This window comes from Perna viridis, chromosome 7 (genome assembly GCF_037379345.1).
Source record: "Perna viridis isolate PV_CMFRI_1.1 ecotype Kerala chromosome 7, ASM3737934v1, whole genome shotgun sequence".
Taxonomy (NCBI): Eukaryota; Metazoa; Mollusca; class Bivalvia; order Mytilida; family Mytilidae; genus Perna; species Perna viridis.
The window spans coordinates 14,607,077-14,623,221 of record NC_142451.1 but is presented as its reverse complement, the minus strand read 5'-3'; the positions used below and the strand labels follow the sequence as shown (position 1 = coordinate 14,623,221).

Genomic DNA, 16,145 nt, shown 5'->3' with positions numbered 1-16,145 from the left:
TAAATGGTTCTCCATATACGATATTAATCACATGCTATTGAATGTTAACACCATTTCTATGTCATGCTAATGTTTGTTTGGAATAAATAACCTAATCTAATACGGATGATTACCGTTTGCTGCAAGAACACAAGTGCTTTTTTTTTGTAATCGTCATTTAAAAAAAGTCAGTCCATGTACTTTCATGCAATCTCGTCGGTATTGGAAGTTCCCTCTAATTACGCAAGTGCCAATGCTATAAGGTCTTGTCAGTCAATTAATGTTGTAAGACCTAACCGATGGTAGATTGTTTGTTTGTTTGTTTGTTGGGGTTTAACGTCCGAGCAGCAATATTTCAGCTATATTCAGACAATGAACATGAAATGGATGACAAAATGAACATGAAATGAAAAAAAAAGGATGGGTCACAAGGATAATAGGGTCGACAAATTTTGATTGCCACTGGAAAAAGGGGGATGGGTAAGGTAGGCCAATTTAGCCTTCTGTGGCGGAGCGCAAAGGTTCCTACTCCTATCGAATACCACAGCAGGGTTCTTTAACGTGCGAGGAACGTGGCATCTTTCCCAACACGGTGCACCACTATGGTTTGCGGTCAGGTTTTCCGTATTATAGCCTGACAACCCCAGCATGTAACACGCCAGGGATACCCCATTCCACCACCTGGGGCACACATCCCAGTTGCTCTGTGGGCAGAGCGCCTAGCCCCCGGCTAGGTTTCTGAGCACTATTTAGTCGCCTTATACGACAAGCTTAGCGCTGCTGCAGGCCTATTCTTTTGACACCCGGACCTGCACGGGGCTCTAACCGATGGTAGAAGCGTTTGCAAAAATACGACAAACACATGCATGCGTTTGTAATAGATTATCAACAAATGTACACATTGTAAGTATACTTTGCATTAATCACGATACAAGACATTGTTTATCATGTTGTCAGTGCCGATAAATAGTCAAAACAAAGCTGTCAACAGAAAGTGTTTTCCACCACGAATTTAAAAAACAAAACAAAACGAGCACTCTAGTTCCTTCCTAAGTGAAAATCTGGAATATTTTCATATATTATTATCAATATATTTTATAATTTTAGACTTGTGAACTAAATTCTTTGCACACAATACAGATTTCTATGCAAGGATATGCATATTTCATGGCAATATATATATAGAATAATTAAAATATAGTTAGAAATAGTTTTGATTGGACCTCAACACTATGTATATATATTTTAATTATTCTATATATTTCTGGATCAATTGCATGCACTTCCTGTCTCAATCATTTATTTCACTTTTAAATGTATTCCCTAATAAAATCTCAAATTGGGAAGACCTTCGATTGATTGATTGTTGGGGTTAAACGCCCGAACAGCAATGTTTCAGCTATATTCATTCGATGAACATGAAATGATGATGATGAAATGAAAAAAGGGATTTAAATAAATTTGTTTTATGTCTGCCTATTCATAATATGAAAACATACATACGACGGCTTTAATTTTAATAGAATAGCTTGACTCAAAATGTCATTTATTAAAAAAACGACACAAATCTTTACTTGCATACAAACTCACAAACTTTTTAGAACAATCAGCGTACGCCTTAAAAAAAACTACCAGCTTAAACAACACGTGGCGTACTAAACAATTTGTTTGTTCGGGGTTTAATGTCCGAGCAGCAATATTTCAGCTATATTCAGACGATGAACATGAAATGAAAAAGGCATGGGACAATGGGGTTGACAAATTTTGATTGCCACTGTAAATAGGGAGAGGTGGGTAGGGTCGGGCAATTTAGCCTCCTGTGCCGGAGTCCTATGGTTCCTACTCCCGGAGAATACCACAGTAGGTTCTTTAACGTGCGAGGAACGTGGCATCTTTCTCAACACGGTGCACCACTATGGTTTGCGGTCAGGTTTTCCGTATTATAGCCGCCCCGTGCAGGTCCGGGTGTTAAAAGAATAGGCCTGCAGCAGCGCTAAGCTTGTCGTAAAAGGCGACTAAATAGTGCTAAGAACCGTAGCCGGGGGCTAGGGCGCTTTGCCAACAGAGCAACTGGGATGTGTGCCCCAGGTGGTGGAATGGGGTACCCCTGGCGTGTTACATGCTGGGGTTGTCAGGCTATAATACGGAAAACCTGACCGCCAACCATAGTGGTGCACCGTGTTGGGAAACATGCCACGTTCCTCGCACGTTAAAGAACTCTACTGTGGTATTCTCCCGGAGTAGGAACCATAGGGCTCCGCCACAGGAGGCTAAATTGCCCGACCCTACCCACCTCTCCCTTTTTCCAGTGGCAATCAAAATTTGTCGACCCCATTGTCCTTGTGCCCCATCCCTTTTTCATTATTTTCATCATTTCGGGTTCATCGTCTAAATATAGCTGAAATATTGCTGCTCGGACGTTAAACCCCAACAAACAAACAAAAACGTATTATAGCCTGACAACGCCAGCATGTAACACGCCAGGGGTACCCCATTCCACCACCTGGGGCACACATCCCAGTTGCTCTGTGGGCAGAGCGCCCCAGCCCCCGGCTAGATTTCTGAGCACTATATAGTCGACTTTTACGACAAGCTTAGCGCTGCTGCAGGCGTACTAAACAAGTTAAAGCAAATACAGTGTATGTCTGCAGTAAGCACCACCCAATGAGTATGTATAAGGACTCTGTAAATGAGGGCCCGTGCAGGTCCGGGTGTTGAAAGAATAGGCCTGCAGCAATGCTAAGCTTGTCGTAAAAGGCGATTAAATAGTGCTCAGAACCCTAGCCGGGGCCTAGGGCGCTCTGCCCACAGAGCAACTGGGATGTGTGCCCCAGGTGGTGGAATGGGGTACCCCTGGCGTGTTACATGCTGGGGTTGTCAGGCTATAATACGGAAAACCTGACCGCAAACCATAGCGGTACACCGTGTTGGGAAACATGCCACGTTCCTCGCACTTTAAAGAACCCTACTGTGGTATTCTCCCGGAGTAGGAACCATAGGGCTCCGCCACAAGAGGCTAAATTGCCCGACCCTACCCACCTCTCCCTATTTCCAGTGGCAATCTAAATTTGTCGACCCCATTGTACTTGTGTCCCATCCCTTTTTCATTTCATCATCATTTCATGTTCATTTTATCAATTTCATGTTCATCGTCTGAATATAGCTGAAATATTGCTGCTCGGACGTTAAACCCCAACAAACAAACAAACTGTAAATGAGCTCTAACTTGTAATTTATTCAATATTTTTCAACTTTATAAAGCTGTTGACCTCGAATGTCTTGTGCCTGGAGTTCAGCATTGGCTTCTATATAATCTGCTTCTTCTACTTTATATCCCTCCGGAAACCATTTTTTCAATTTGTTAATATCAACAGGAATCTTCCAACCTTCATAGTCATCAATTACAACTAGATCAATGCATCTAGTCGCCATAATGGATTTACATATGTCAACGTACTTGTCTTGATCACATTCGTTTATAGCATTTAAAGCACCACTATCCCATATAGCGTCGAATTCTGATTCGACTTCTGACGAAAACTTATAAAAATCGCAACAATACAACCGGACTCTACCGTCCTTGCCCTTGTAAACTTTCCCATCAAGATCTGGAACATCTTCAACACTATAATCCATATTGTTTTCTTCAAAGAATTGCTTCAAGGCCTCTTCGCCACACTCAACGCCTACTATTTGGTGGCCATTGTCATATAACCATTTCATTTCGACGGCTTTACCACACAATGGTACAAATATTTTTAAGTTATCACGACCTTTGATGAGTTGGTTGTGGTGTTTGTTGAACATCTCACAGAGTTCTTTCATGTGGAATCCGATTTCGTCCATTGTCCATTTCTTCGCCCAATCTTGGGATGACATTATGAAATCAGCCATATTTCACAACCTGCAATGTGATTAAAATAAGCTGCATATCGTTACAAAATTTGGAACAACTTTATATTGTATAAGATTACATGGACAAACAAAGAGACGGGCGAAAGATGTTTGTTTGTTGGGGTTTAACGTCCGAGCAGCAATATTTCACCTATATTCAGACGATGAACATGAAATGACGGAGTGAAAAAGGGATAGGACACAAGGATAATGGGGTCGACAAATTTTGATTGCCACTGGAAATAGGGAGAGGCGGGTAGGGTCGGGCAATATAGCCTCCTGTGGCAGAGCCCTATGGTTCCTACTCCGGGAGAATACCACAGTAGGGTTCTTTAACGTGCGAGGAACGTGGCATCTTTCCCAACACGGTGCACCACTATGGTTTGCGGTCAGGTTTTCCGTATTATAGCCTGACAACCCCAGCATGTAACGCGCCAGGGGTACCCCATTCCACCACCTGGGGCACACATCCCAGTTACTCTGTGGGCGGAGCGTCCTAGCCCCCGGCTTGTGTTCTGAGCACTATTAGTCGCCTTTTATGACAAGCTTAGCGCTGCTGCAGGCCTATTCTTTTAACACCCGGACCTGCACGGAGACCCAGGTGGTTGAATGGGGTACTCCTGGCATGCTGGAGTCGTCAGGCAATAATACGGAAAACTTGACGGCAAACGATATTGGTGCACCGTGTTAGGAAAACTGCCACGTTCCCCACAATTTAAAGAACCCTATTGCGGTATTCGACAGAAGGAGCCTCGCCTCGGCTACAGAGGGTTTAATTGCCCGGCCTACCCACTTTTTCCTACTTCCAGTGGCAATCGAAACAGCCGACCCTATCATTTCGTGTTTATTTATCATCCAATTCATATTCATTGCCCAGATATAGCTAAAATATTGCTGCCTGGGCAATAAACACTAATTAATAATTTGTACTTAAGTTATAAATTTTCTCAATTTGTAATATTGAAGTCATCACAACAGAAGCTTGAACTCAAGGATCGTTATAGTGAATACATCTCCACCAGGAGAATCGATTAGTTCACCGTGTTTTCCTTTCCTCTAACCCGGACGTGGCTTTATATGAGAAACGCTTTGTTTGTTTGTTGGGGTTTAACGTCCGAGCGGTGGGTGTTTCTAGATATCTTTGATATAAAATCCAGTTCTGTGGTAAAAAAAAACTACATCAGCCATTCACAACACATTTAATTTATCACAAAATCATTACAGCCCAGACACAAAACAGCTATGAAAATTCATTGATTTGTCCTTGAGGTCAAAGTTCAAAGTCATAGGCCATTGTCCACGGCACGCGACACATCGTTTCTTTAAATAATCTACCAACATGCCAAATATCAAAAACCCACATCGACAGACGGAAAAGTTACAGCCCGGACACGAGTTTGTCAACGAAAATACAGGAATTGGACCTTGAGTTTAAAGTTCACGGTCATAAACTACTACTCATGGTCTTACGGTTAAAACCAAAACGCTATAAATATCAAAAGCCTACATCGAAAGACAAAAATGTTACAGCCCGGACACGATTTGTAACGGACGGACAGAACGATCCCTTCAAGGCTATCGCTACTTTTCGTAAGGGGGGATCCTAACAATCTTTTCATATAGAAGGTTCTCACACGATAAATGTCATTACCCTCAAAATGTCTTAGGTCTATATTTTCTTTTTTGTTGTTGTTTGCTTCGATTAATTACGTCTATTTGAACTCTATGCACGCTAAAAGTCGATAATATTACCCTAACGTACTAAATGATGATCGTCTGCAATTTAATGTTAGCTTAAGCAGATCGAAATTCACTTAACCTTTTATAAACTTCTGTACAAGTTATGATTGATAATTGTGTTTATGGGTCACTAATGAATGTACACATATAACATGCACTGTATGAACTGTTTTCGACTGACATAATTAAGCGCTCCGTTTATGAAAGTAAACAACTGTGGCGCGGATCACAAAGGAAGGTGCTACGATAGTTGGACCACCCATTACTGTTTAAGATATTTTTAATTTCTTGTAACTTTGGAAAAAATGAGCAATTGATCTTTTCGAAATCTCTGGATCCGGCCGAAAAACACGTCGTACCAAATGTGATTAATTGTGGCATAGATAATGCAGTCTCATCCTTGCTTCGTTTGAAACAAAATGAAACTCGACATCAAAAACGAATGTGAAAAATGTTACTACATGACAGATACCTTCCACTTTGTTAAACAAGGAAGAAATAAAAACGCATGTCATTAACAAAAATGTCCTCTCAAATATGCTTGCAATGCAGCAAATTACAATTATGTGTATTTACCTTCAACGTGATGCCAAACAAATCAATACCTGGATGGCGTCTTTGAAGAATTCATACCTGAGTGCACACATAAAATATCTATTTTTCTAAAGGTCGCTGTTCTAGCTGGCCTTTCGACAACGCATAGTTTGAAGGGCTATGAACAAGATTATAAATGATAAAATCAATGAAATATAAAACGTTATGGTTCATACTTTCATGGTAATGATTTAATACATTAATGTTCATTCACACGCTGCACGTACTACTAAAAAGTGACTAAGTGGGCACCACACTCTATGGTGTATTACATGTATATTAATAAAAAATAAGTTTTTAAAATTAATTGTTTGGAAAAAATCTAAAACCAATTTACGGGGAAGTACGTCCTTCCACGTGAGTGAAATCGTATAACCATGAAAAAACGATGCAGTATAATTGACAAGTGATTTCAAGTGAAATTTTCTCTCGTATGTACATTTATAAGCCTATAACGTTTACAACTTCACAGAAAAGTATGGTTAATTATCCGTAATGAAGTTATATATCCAAGCACGGTCTCCGAGTCATTTTTGGAGAGGACGGGAAAGTAGATCAGAGAAGATAAGGGAGAAGAAACGTGATAGTGAGACGGTAGAAGTAAGTCGTACATTTCCCGAAACAATCTAAGTGATTTTTAGGTTCGACGTTGTTCTATCACACAATAATTAGGGCTGACGCAAAGACTTTTTGTTTTTTACTTTGTTTTAATGTTTAATAAAATAAGATTTCTCTCGTCTACAATTGATGTAGATGTAAGTGTCCTAACGGGGAAAAGATATAAAGATGTCCTAACGGGGAAAAGATATAAAGATGAAAATTGAAGACGTACTGTCGGGTGTAAATATGGAAAGTATATAATAAAAATTAAAATAAAGTCATGCAAAACATGACAAGGATATATCTGTCAATACCACTGTGTCCCATTCATTTTTCATTTCATCATCATTTCATGTTCATCGCCTGAATATAGCTGAAATATTGCTGCTCGGACGTTAAACCCCAACAAACAAACAAACAAACAATATGTTTTTGTGCAAATAAAATTGTCTATTGTAATATAATTAAGGCAAATTAAAGATTAGTATTGCAAAAGGATCGACCTTAAATTCTTTTTCCGATTCTACAATACTGTCCGTGAGGTCATAATGTATCAGCTAATTGTATAATTGTATAATGACAACTGTTTTTATTGATTTCTTAACTATCAGGAATTTTAAGTCAAATCCCACATGCTGGAGTTGCAACAAAGCATCTTATGTTACAGGATACATTTTTACAGCATTTCAAAACTGAGTGGTATGTTTCGTAATATTGTCAATCTGGAATTATAGCCACGAAATTGATTAGGTGGAGCTACAAAGATCCGCTATAAAGAGGTCAGGGACCAGTATTCCAACATGTGAATCACACGTGGGCGATTTTTGGTTCATTTATAAAACAATGTATATGCGACGTCCATAATTTTGAAATATATTGTCACGGAATATCATTAACTATAACAACAGACACATTTATTGTCGAAGGTCAGATAAAAAGTATTTCCAAAACTAGTATATTGTACAATTTGAACCTCTCATTGCTGGACTTTTGATCCTGAACTAGAATATCGTTTGGCTAGATCCTTTGATCTCAGTTTCCGCTATGTAGATAACGTTTTATCTGGAGATTTGATACATGGCGTCTACCCAAAGGATACTACAGACACTGTGAAGTCGGCCTCATATCTTGACCTACACTTAGAAATCGATGGTAAAGGAAAACTATTGACCAAACTATACGACAAATGTGATGACTTTTCATTCAAAATTGTCAACTTTCCTTTCGTCTGTGGCAACATCCCTTCAGCATCTGCGTATGGAGTGTTCATATCAAAACTCATACGTTATGCCAGAGCTTGCCGAAACTACGCAGACTTTGTATCGCGCTAGGACTCTAACAAACAGGCTTCTGGAACAGGGTTATGTTACTACAAGATTGAAGTCATCACTACAGAAGTTTTATGGTCGTCATCATGAACTAGTGGATCTTTATGATGTATCCATTTGCACCATGAACACTGACTTATTCAACAGGTCATAGTTTTCCTTTCCTCGATTGTCTACCCCGGAGTTGATTTTTTATGAGCAATTCGGCGGGTGTTTCTAGAAAAGCAGGGGACGCTTCCCCTGGCGGTGCACCTGGTTCGTGCTCCCAGTTTTTTTGTTTTGGCGGAGTCCGAGTTGCTCATCTTCTTTTGTTGCTTTGTATATACGATTTTAGTTACTTTATATTCTTTGTCCCTTGGGCTAGGGCGCTCTGCCCACAGAGCAACTGGGAAGTAGTCTAATTTTAGTTTGACTTGTTCTTGTGTACCAAAGTTTGTGCGTTTTTTTTTCTCGAATGGACCTAGAAATTATTTTTGACATTTCCTTAATGAAAAAACATGGAAACTCCTTGTCTATTTTCTTAAAAAATCATGAAAATTCATGGTTTACTATAGAAGCCTATGAGGCATAGAATACAAGACTGAGACCTATTGTATTTAAGTGTGATTTATAGAGTAATCTCCCTTTATTTTGAATTCTACAGTGAATTCGATATAATTTTTAAGCTCCTACATGTAAGAACATGAGTGCTATGAAAAACAGAAGGTTAATTTCTCTTTACTACGGGCCCCGTGCAGGTCCGGGTGTTAAAAGAATAGGCCTGCAGCAGCGCTAAGCTTGTCGTAAAAGGCGACTAAATAGTGCTCAGAAACCTAGCCGGGGGCTAGGCGCTCTGCCCACAGAGCAACTGCGATATGTGCCCCAGGTGGTGGAATGGGGTACCCCTGGCGTGTTACATGCTGGGGTTGTCAGGCTATAATACGGAAAACCTGACCGCAAACAATAGTGGTGCACCGTGTTGGGAATGATGCCACGTTCCTCGCACGTTAAAGAACCTTGCTGTGGTATTCGATAGGAGTAGGAACCTTTGCGCTCCGCCACAGGAGGCTAAATTGCCCGACCTTACCCATCCCAATTTTTCTAGTGGCAATCAAAGTTTGTCGACCCTATTGTCCTTGTGACCCATCCTTTTTTTATCATTTCATTTTCATTTTATCATCCATTTCATGTTCATTGTCTGAATATAGCTGAAATATTGCTGCTTGGACGTTAAACCCCAATAAACAAACAAACAAACGCTTCTGTGATAAAAGTGATTATTGAAATAAAAAAAAAAAACTCGAACTTTAAAATGCCCCGTGCAGGTCCGGGTGTTAAAAGAATAGGCCTGCAGCAGCGCTAAGCTTTCGTAAAAGGCGACTAAATAGTGCTCAGAAACCTAGCCGGGGGCTAGGCGCTCTGCCCACAGAGCAACTGGGATGTGTGCCCCAGGTGGTGGAATGGGGTACCCCTGGCGTGTTACATGCTGGGGTTGTCAGGCTATAATACGGAAAACCTGACCGCCAACCATAGTGGTGCACCGTGTTGGGAATGATGCCACGTTCCTCGCACGTTAAAGAACCTTGCTGTGGTATTCGATAGGAGTAGGAACCTTTGCGCTCCGCCACAGAAGGCTAAATTGCCCGACCTTACCCATCCCAATTTTTCTAGTGGCAATCAAAGTTTGTCGACCCTATTGTCCTTGTGACCCATCCTTTTTTTATCATTTCATTTTCATTTTATCATCCATTTCATGTTCATTGTCTGAATATAGCTGAAATATTGCTGCTTGGACGTTAAACCCCAATAAACAAACAAACAAACGCTTCTGTGATAAAAGTGATTATTGAAATAAAAAAAAAAAACTCGAACTTTAAAATGCCCCGTGCAGGTCCGGGTGTTAAAAGAATAGGCCTGCAGCAGCGCTAAGCTTTCGTAAAAGGCGACTAAATAGTGCTCAGAAACCTAGCCGGGGGCTAGGCGCTCTGCCCACAGAGCAACTGGGATGTGTGCCCCAGGTGGTGGAATGGGGTACCCCTGGCGTGTTACATGCTGGGGTTGTCAGGCTATAATACGGAAAACCTGACCGCCAACCATAGTGGTGCACCGTGTTGGGAAAATTGCCACGTTCCTCCCACGTTAAAGAAACCTGCTGTGGTATTCGATAGGAGTAGGAACCTTTGCGCTCCGCCACAGGAGGCTAAATTGTCCGACCCTACCCATCCTCCCTTTTGTCTTGTGGCAATCAAAATTTGTTGACCCTATCATCCTTGTGTCCCATCCCATTTTTTATTTCATGTTCATCGTCTGAATATAGCTGAAATATTGCTGCTCGGACGCTAAACCCCAACAACTAAACCCCAACAACAAACAATAGAGTAAAAATGTTGTATAGTTACCACCATTTCAATGAAAAAGGCATCTTAGTTGCCAAAAATGTGGATTTTCAGTCAAATTTGGTACCCTGGGCATGTATAAATGTACTCGGTAGTTACAAAAGGAGAAATATCTCACAGACACAGATAGATATTTTGCAAGAACAGTAAACAACAAACACAGAAAACATAAAAAAGTTTCCACTTACGCCCCGTGCAGGTCCGGGTGTTAAAAGAATAGGCCTGTAGTAGCGCTAAGCTTGTCGTATAAGGCGACTAAATAGTGCTCAGAAACCTAGCCGGGGGCTAGGCGCTCTGCCCACAGAGCAACTGGGATGTGTGCCCCAGGTGGTTGAATGGGGTACCCCTGGCGTGTTACATGCTGGGGTTGTCAGGCTATAATACGGAAAACCTGACCGCAAACCATAGTGGTGCACCGTGTTGGGAAAGATGCCACGTTCCTCGCACGTTAAAGAACCCTGCTGTGGTATTCGATAGGAGTGGGAACCTTTGCGCTCCGCCACAGGAGGCTAAATTGTCCTACCTAACCCATCCCCCCTTTTTCCAGTGGCAATCAAAATTTGTCGACCCTATTATCCTTGTGACCCATCCTTTTTTTTTCTTCATTTCATGTTCATTTTATCATCCATTTCATGTTCATTGTCTGAATATAGCTGAAATATTGCTGCTCGGACGTTAAACCCCAACAAACGTTTCCACTTACAACACAGACTTTTTAAGAAAATTCACTTTTTATATGTTATTACCACTATTCTTTTATAAGCCGAATTAGAATTTGCATGGAAGTGCCATAAGAAAGGGTCATTTTTAAATAAAAAATGCTCTATTGGTCAGTTTTCACTTAAAATCAATCAATTGGCAATGTTCTAGCTAGGATTTGAAAATAGAGGGGCGCAGGGAAGAGGGCACTTTAACGCGTAGCATGTTTTTTTTTCAACAAATATTGGACGTTGATTTTGTATGTTTGTGTTAAGTCAGTATTTTGTATTCTTATTGCTTACCTGCCAACTTTTGGAAATTTGGTGTAGTAAAGCATATCTTGACTAGTTAAAGTAGAATAAAAGTGAAAATGCAAGAATAAAATCAGTTTCTGTATGTGATGTGAAACAAGTGAATTCAACCATTTTCAAGTCTCTACTCCAAGTATTAAAAATGTCAAAAAATCGAAAATGTTTATAATACAGCACTTTAAATTCATAGGTCGATCCAAAAGTCAACAAAATTTGGTTGATAACATGGTATATAGGAAATCACAGAGCCATGGTGGATACGGGCTACCTCTTCCAACTCTTTCACATCTCCAACAAAAGGAGCACTTTCTTTTTATTTCTTCTGATGTAGCTTGATATGCTGGATGAATGGGTTGGTTTCTGTTATCAAGTTAACAATTCATAAGTAGATGGACCAGGTTTAACTTGACCTGTTATGACTGCATTCCTGTGTTTCCCCGTGCAGGTCCGGGTGTAAATAAAAGAATAGGCCTGCAGCAGCGCTAAGCTTGTCGTAAAAGGCGACTAAATAGTGCTCAGAACCCTAGCCGGGGGCTAGGGCGCTCTGCCCACAGAGCAACAGGGATGTGTGCCCCAGATGGTGGAATGGGGTACCCCTGGCGTGTTACATGCTGGGGTTGTCAGGCTATAATACGGAAAACCTGACCGCAAACAATAGTGGTGCACCGTGTTGGGAAAGATGCCACGTTTCTCGCACGTCAAAGAATCCTGCTGTGGTATTCGATAGGAGTAGGAATCTTTGCGCTCCTCCACAGGAGGCTAAATTGCCCGACCCTACTCATCCTTCCCTTTTATCTTGTGGCAATCAAAATTTGATGACCCTATTATCATTGTGTCCCATCCCTTTTTTCATTTCATCATCATCATTTCATGTTCATTTTATCATCCCGTTCATGTTCATCGCCTGAATATAGCTGAAATATTGCTGCTCGGGCGTTAAACCCCAATAATCAATCAATCAATCAATTTTGTGCATTGTTTTCCTTCATTGAAAAATGGAATGGTAAATCAAAGAGAAGTGGCCATACTAACCAAACTTTAATTTGAAGTAAATTTATCATGAAGTTCAATAGTCTATTGCCGCTTTCAGTTTCACCAAAGTGGTAAAGCGATAAGTAAGCTTCATTGTTTTCTGTTTCGTTTTATTGAATTTTAAAATTCATGATCTCTAATAATATCATGAGAGATCTGTAGATAACTATAGACAGAATCAGCTTTTATTTAAAGTATGTGGTCGCTTTCGATTATTCAAATATAAATACCAAAATACGTATGTACATGTATCGAGATTTTAAAAGGCTTACCTTAATCGAAAAAGTCCTTTTCAGTTGTAAAATGTTTTTATATCAAAATGAAAATACTGAAAGCAACCCATGTATTTCTAAAATAAATTTAAAAGTCTGAAACGAATGTTAACCGTACAGAAAGTGCTCTGAAAAAAAAGCATTTTGATAATTTCAAAACGGTCACTGAACGTTCTCAAAAGAATAACAGCGAATAAGAACGAATGCAAAATGAATCGCATGCTAGACAAGCGTTTAACAAAATTGCAGTTCGTTCCCAGTTCATTGACCAATCCAGGCACCTTAACAAACTTGCATGAATGTTTATCGAACTATACTTATACTTCTTTTTAACATTGTTTTAATATATGAATAAAAGGACACACCAATGAATCAGAGTACTCATGTACTGAATCAATTTATATCCATTGTTTGAAATTTTACGCCTCAAATAATCGTCAAATTGTAAAAAAAATGGGATAAATAAGAAGTACAGGGGTCAATTCAAACGTATCTAAAGACAAGATTATTGTTTTAAATGGTTAATATTGAACTCCTCTTATTTATTTTTGAATATACCATTTTTATGACAAAGGATATTACAAACAAACAAAAACAAAAAAAAAAAACAAATTTAAGATGCATGGTAGCAGTGCGCAAATTTTTCTGAGATTCATGTTCGATGTACGTAAAACAGGAAACAATAAATTAAACGGGGATATGGGGTCCCATATGCACCCAGAACCTCTGGGTTATTTGACGCAAAAACCTGCTTTCTAGTTACCGGTATATGTCTGTGGACACTGTAATATGAATACAAAGTTCTTTTTGGTGGAATATTTGAAAAATATGGAAATTTATAACAAAATGTTTAGGGTTAATATATTTCCTTAAGGTTTAATAGAGCTTGGAATTTGTCTCACCACAAAAGAAATGACTGAGAATCAGCTGTTAGTCGATATCTATTCTATAACTTTCACAACCTTGTTATAAACTACGTTGGTGTGTAGTTAGTAAACATATGACAGGTGATATCGATTCTTGGTGGTGAGCATAACTATATCTCATTACAGCCCAGTAAGAACTGGTTGAAAGTTGAGTTTTATCCTCGCATCAAAACGGACCTACAAGACCATCAGTTCTAATAAACATTTTAAACAAAGTTAACCACAAATAAAAGGGAAATCGAGGAAGCCAGGATTCCAACGGCGACGAAGAATGAGGGACAAGAAATGAAATAGAATATCCGCTTCCAAAGGTTTTACAGGATTCTTTTTTTTTCTTTTCTGATTTCTAAATAAAGGTTGATCCGGTTTTCCTATTTCCAAAAAACAGTGTCACAACACGCCTTTTCATGTACCTTTATCGCATCACAATGTGAGTGGGAATGTAAGATTGTTATATGCATAAACGTTAACCTTGGGTCCGATGCAAAATGCCCAATTTACCCCGTACATTCTGAGAGGATTCCAAGTGTATTTTCACGCTCAACACTGATAGGGCATTTATAAACTTTTGTATTACAAGTGTATTGATGAAAAAAGCACCTATATAAAGAAGTTTTCTCAAATTTTAATTAAATTTACTTATTTAATTAACAAGAGTACTGTACTGATTTCATGTTTTAAACCACGTCTAGCCCCGTGCAGGTCCGGGTGTTAAAAGAATAGGCCTGCAGCAGCACTAAGCTTGTCGTATAAGGCGACTAAATAGTGCTCAGAAACCTAGCCGGGGGCTAGGCGCTCTGCCCACAGAGCAACTGGGATGTGTGCCCCAGGTGGTGAAATGGGGTACCCCTGGCGTGTTACATGCCGGGGTTGTCAGGCTATAATACGGAAAACCTGACCGCAAACCATAGTGGTGCACCGTATTGGGAACGATGCCACGTTCCTAGCACGTTAAAGAACCCTGCTGTGGTATTCGATACGAGTAGGAACCTTTGCGCTCCGCCACTGGAGGCTAAATTGCCCGACCTACCCACCCACCCCCTTTTTCCAGTGGCAATCTAAATTTGTCGACCCTATTATCCTTGTGACCCATCCTTTTTTTTTCATTTAATGTTTATTGTCTGAATATAGCTGAAATATTGCTGCTCGGACGTTAAACCCCAACAAACAATAAACCACGTCTAAGAGTAATTTATAATATATAAGATACGGTACACACTTTTTATTACAAATACAAAGGACATTAGCTTTTTTTTGTAATTTTAAGATAGGAAAACTGTCGATGAATATTGACAGTTCCTTTTTTTCTCTCAGTCAGATTCTCATTTTCCTTTATTTTTATTTGTGTTTGTTTTTGTCTTTGTTTTGTTTTGTTTTTTTTTGTTTTGTTTTGTTTAAGATGTGATTTTTCCCTTCCAACGAAGTATTTACTCATTGGTTATTTATATAAATCGATTGAGATCAAATATCCGAATGATTATATTAATTAAAAATCATGAAACTTCTCATCGGATATAAGGAATTACGGTATTCATACAGGATGTAGAACCACCTTTTTGGATGGGAAAGCATGTAGAATCAGTTGCAGTCGATGAAATGCACACGGCGAGTGAAGGAGGGGTTCCCGTAACATAAGTGTTCTCTCGAAGTGGACAGGGTGCTGTAAATCTCACAAGAATCGTCCAACCTGGATATGAAATACATCTATTTATTTGCAATCGATTGATACCAAGTTTGATTGAAAAAAAATCCTCTTACATAATGAACCGGTATATTTTGAAAGAGGTCCATCCCCCTAACGGTCTTGGTTGTTCCACCTGGCAATTGATATGCATTGTATCTACTTCAATAACAATTTCTTCGCGTTTCATGTATTACATGAATTGCATCCAAGTAAAATTCACTTAACAGAAATGTTGATGAAGGGTTGGCTAGGAATATTTCTATGGATCAAGGGCACGTTACCAAGAAATATATCGTTCAGTTATTATATGATTATAAAAATCTTGCAAATTCTAGTTTGTTTTCCATTTTCACGCCCCCCCCTACCCCAACCGCCCCCCCCCCCACACACACATGCACCACTAATTAAATCTTATCTAATAAATGTGGTCACTATATAGTTTTATCAACCATCAGTCAATTAACACCCAGTTATTTATATATACAATTAGACAGTAATATATTGTAACGAGAGGCAAACATATATATTTTTATCCGAATGTACAATACTAATTTATATATATGTAGATATATTTTGACCGATTCACTAAAATAGTTAATTGTAGAATTTACAAAACAAAATGTTTTCTCGAAGTTTTCTATAAATATTTGAGTCTCTTCAAGGCTTAGCAACTAAGAAAGTCTGCAGACCCGTAACTATATAAATATCGAA

General features: G+C 39.4%; 1 pseudogene across 3 annotated transcripts; it reads right to left on the bottom strand.

Moving 5' to 3' along the window:
* Nucleotides 1–3,194: 3,194 nt before the first annotated feature.
* LOC148611476 (putative thiopurine S-methyltransferase pseudogene) lies at nt 3,195–12,915 on the bottom strand (annotated as a pseudogene). Of its 3 annotated transcripts, XR_015924129.1 has the most exons (3): nt 6,647–6,771; nt 6,190–6,325; nt 3,195–3,883 (listed from the first exon to the last, which is right to left on the bottom strand). The product of XR_015924129.1 is annotated as a putative thiopurine S-methyltransferase pseudogene, transcript variant X1 (transcript). The 3 variants fall into 3 exon arrangements; XR_015924131.1 differs by lacking the exons at nt 6,190–6,325; nt 6,647–6,771 and adding an exon at nt 12,825–12,915; XR_015924130.1 differs by lacking the exons at nt 6,190–6,325; nt 6,647–6,771 and adding an exon at nt 6,086–6,144.
* Nucleotides 12,916–16,145: the final 3,230 nt, after the last annotated feature.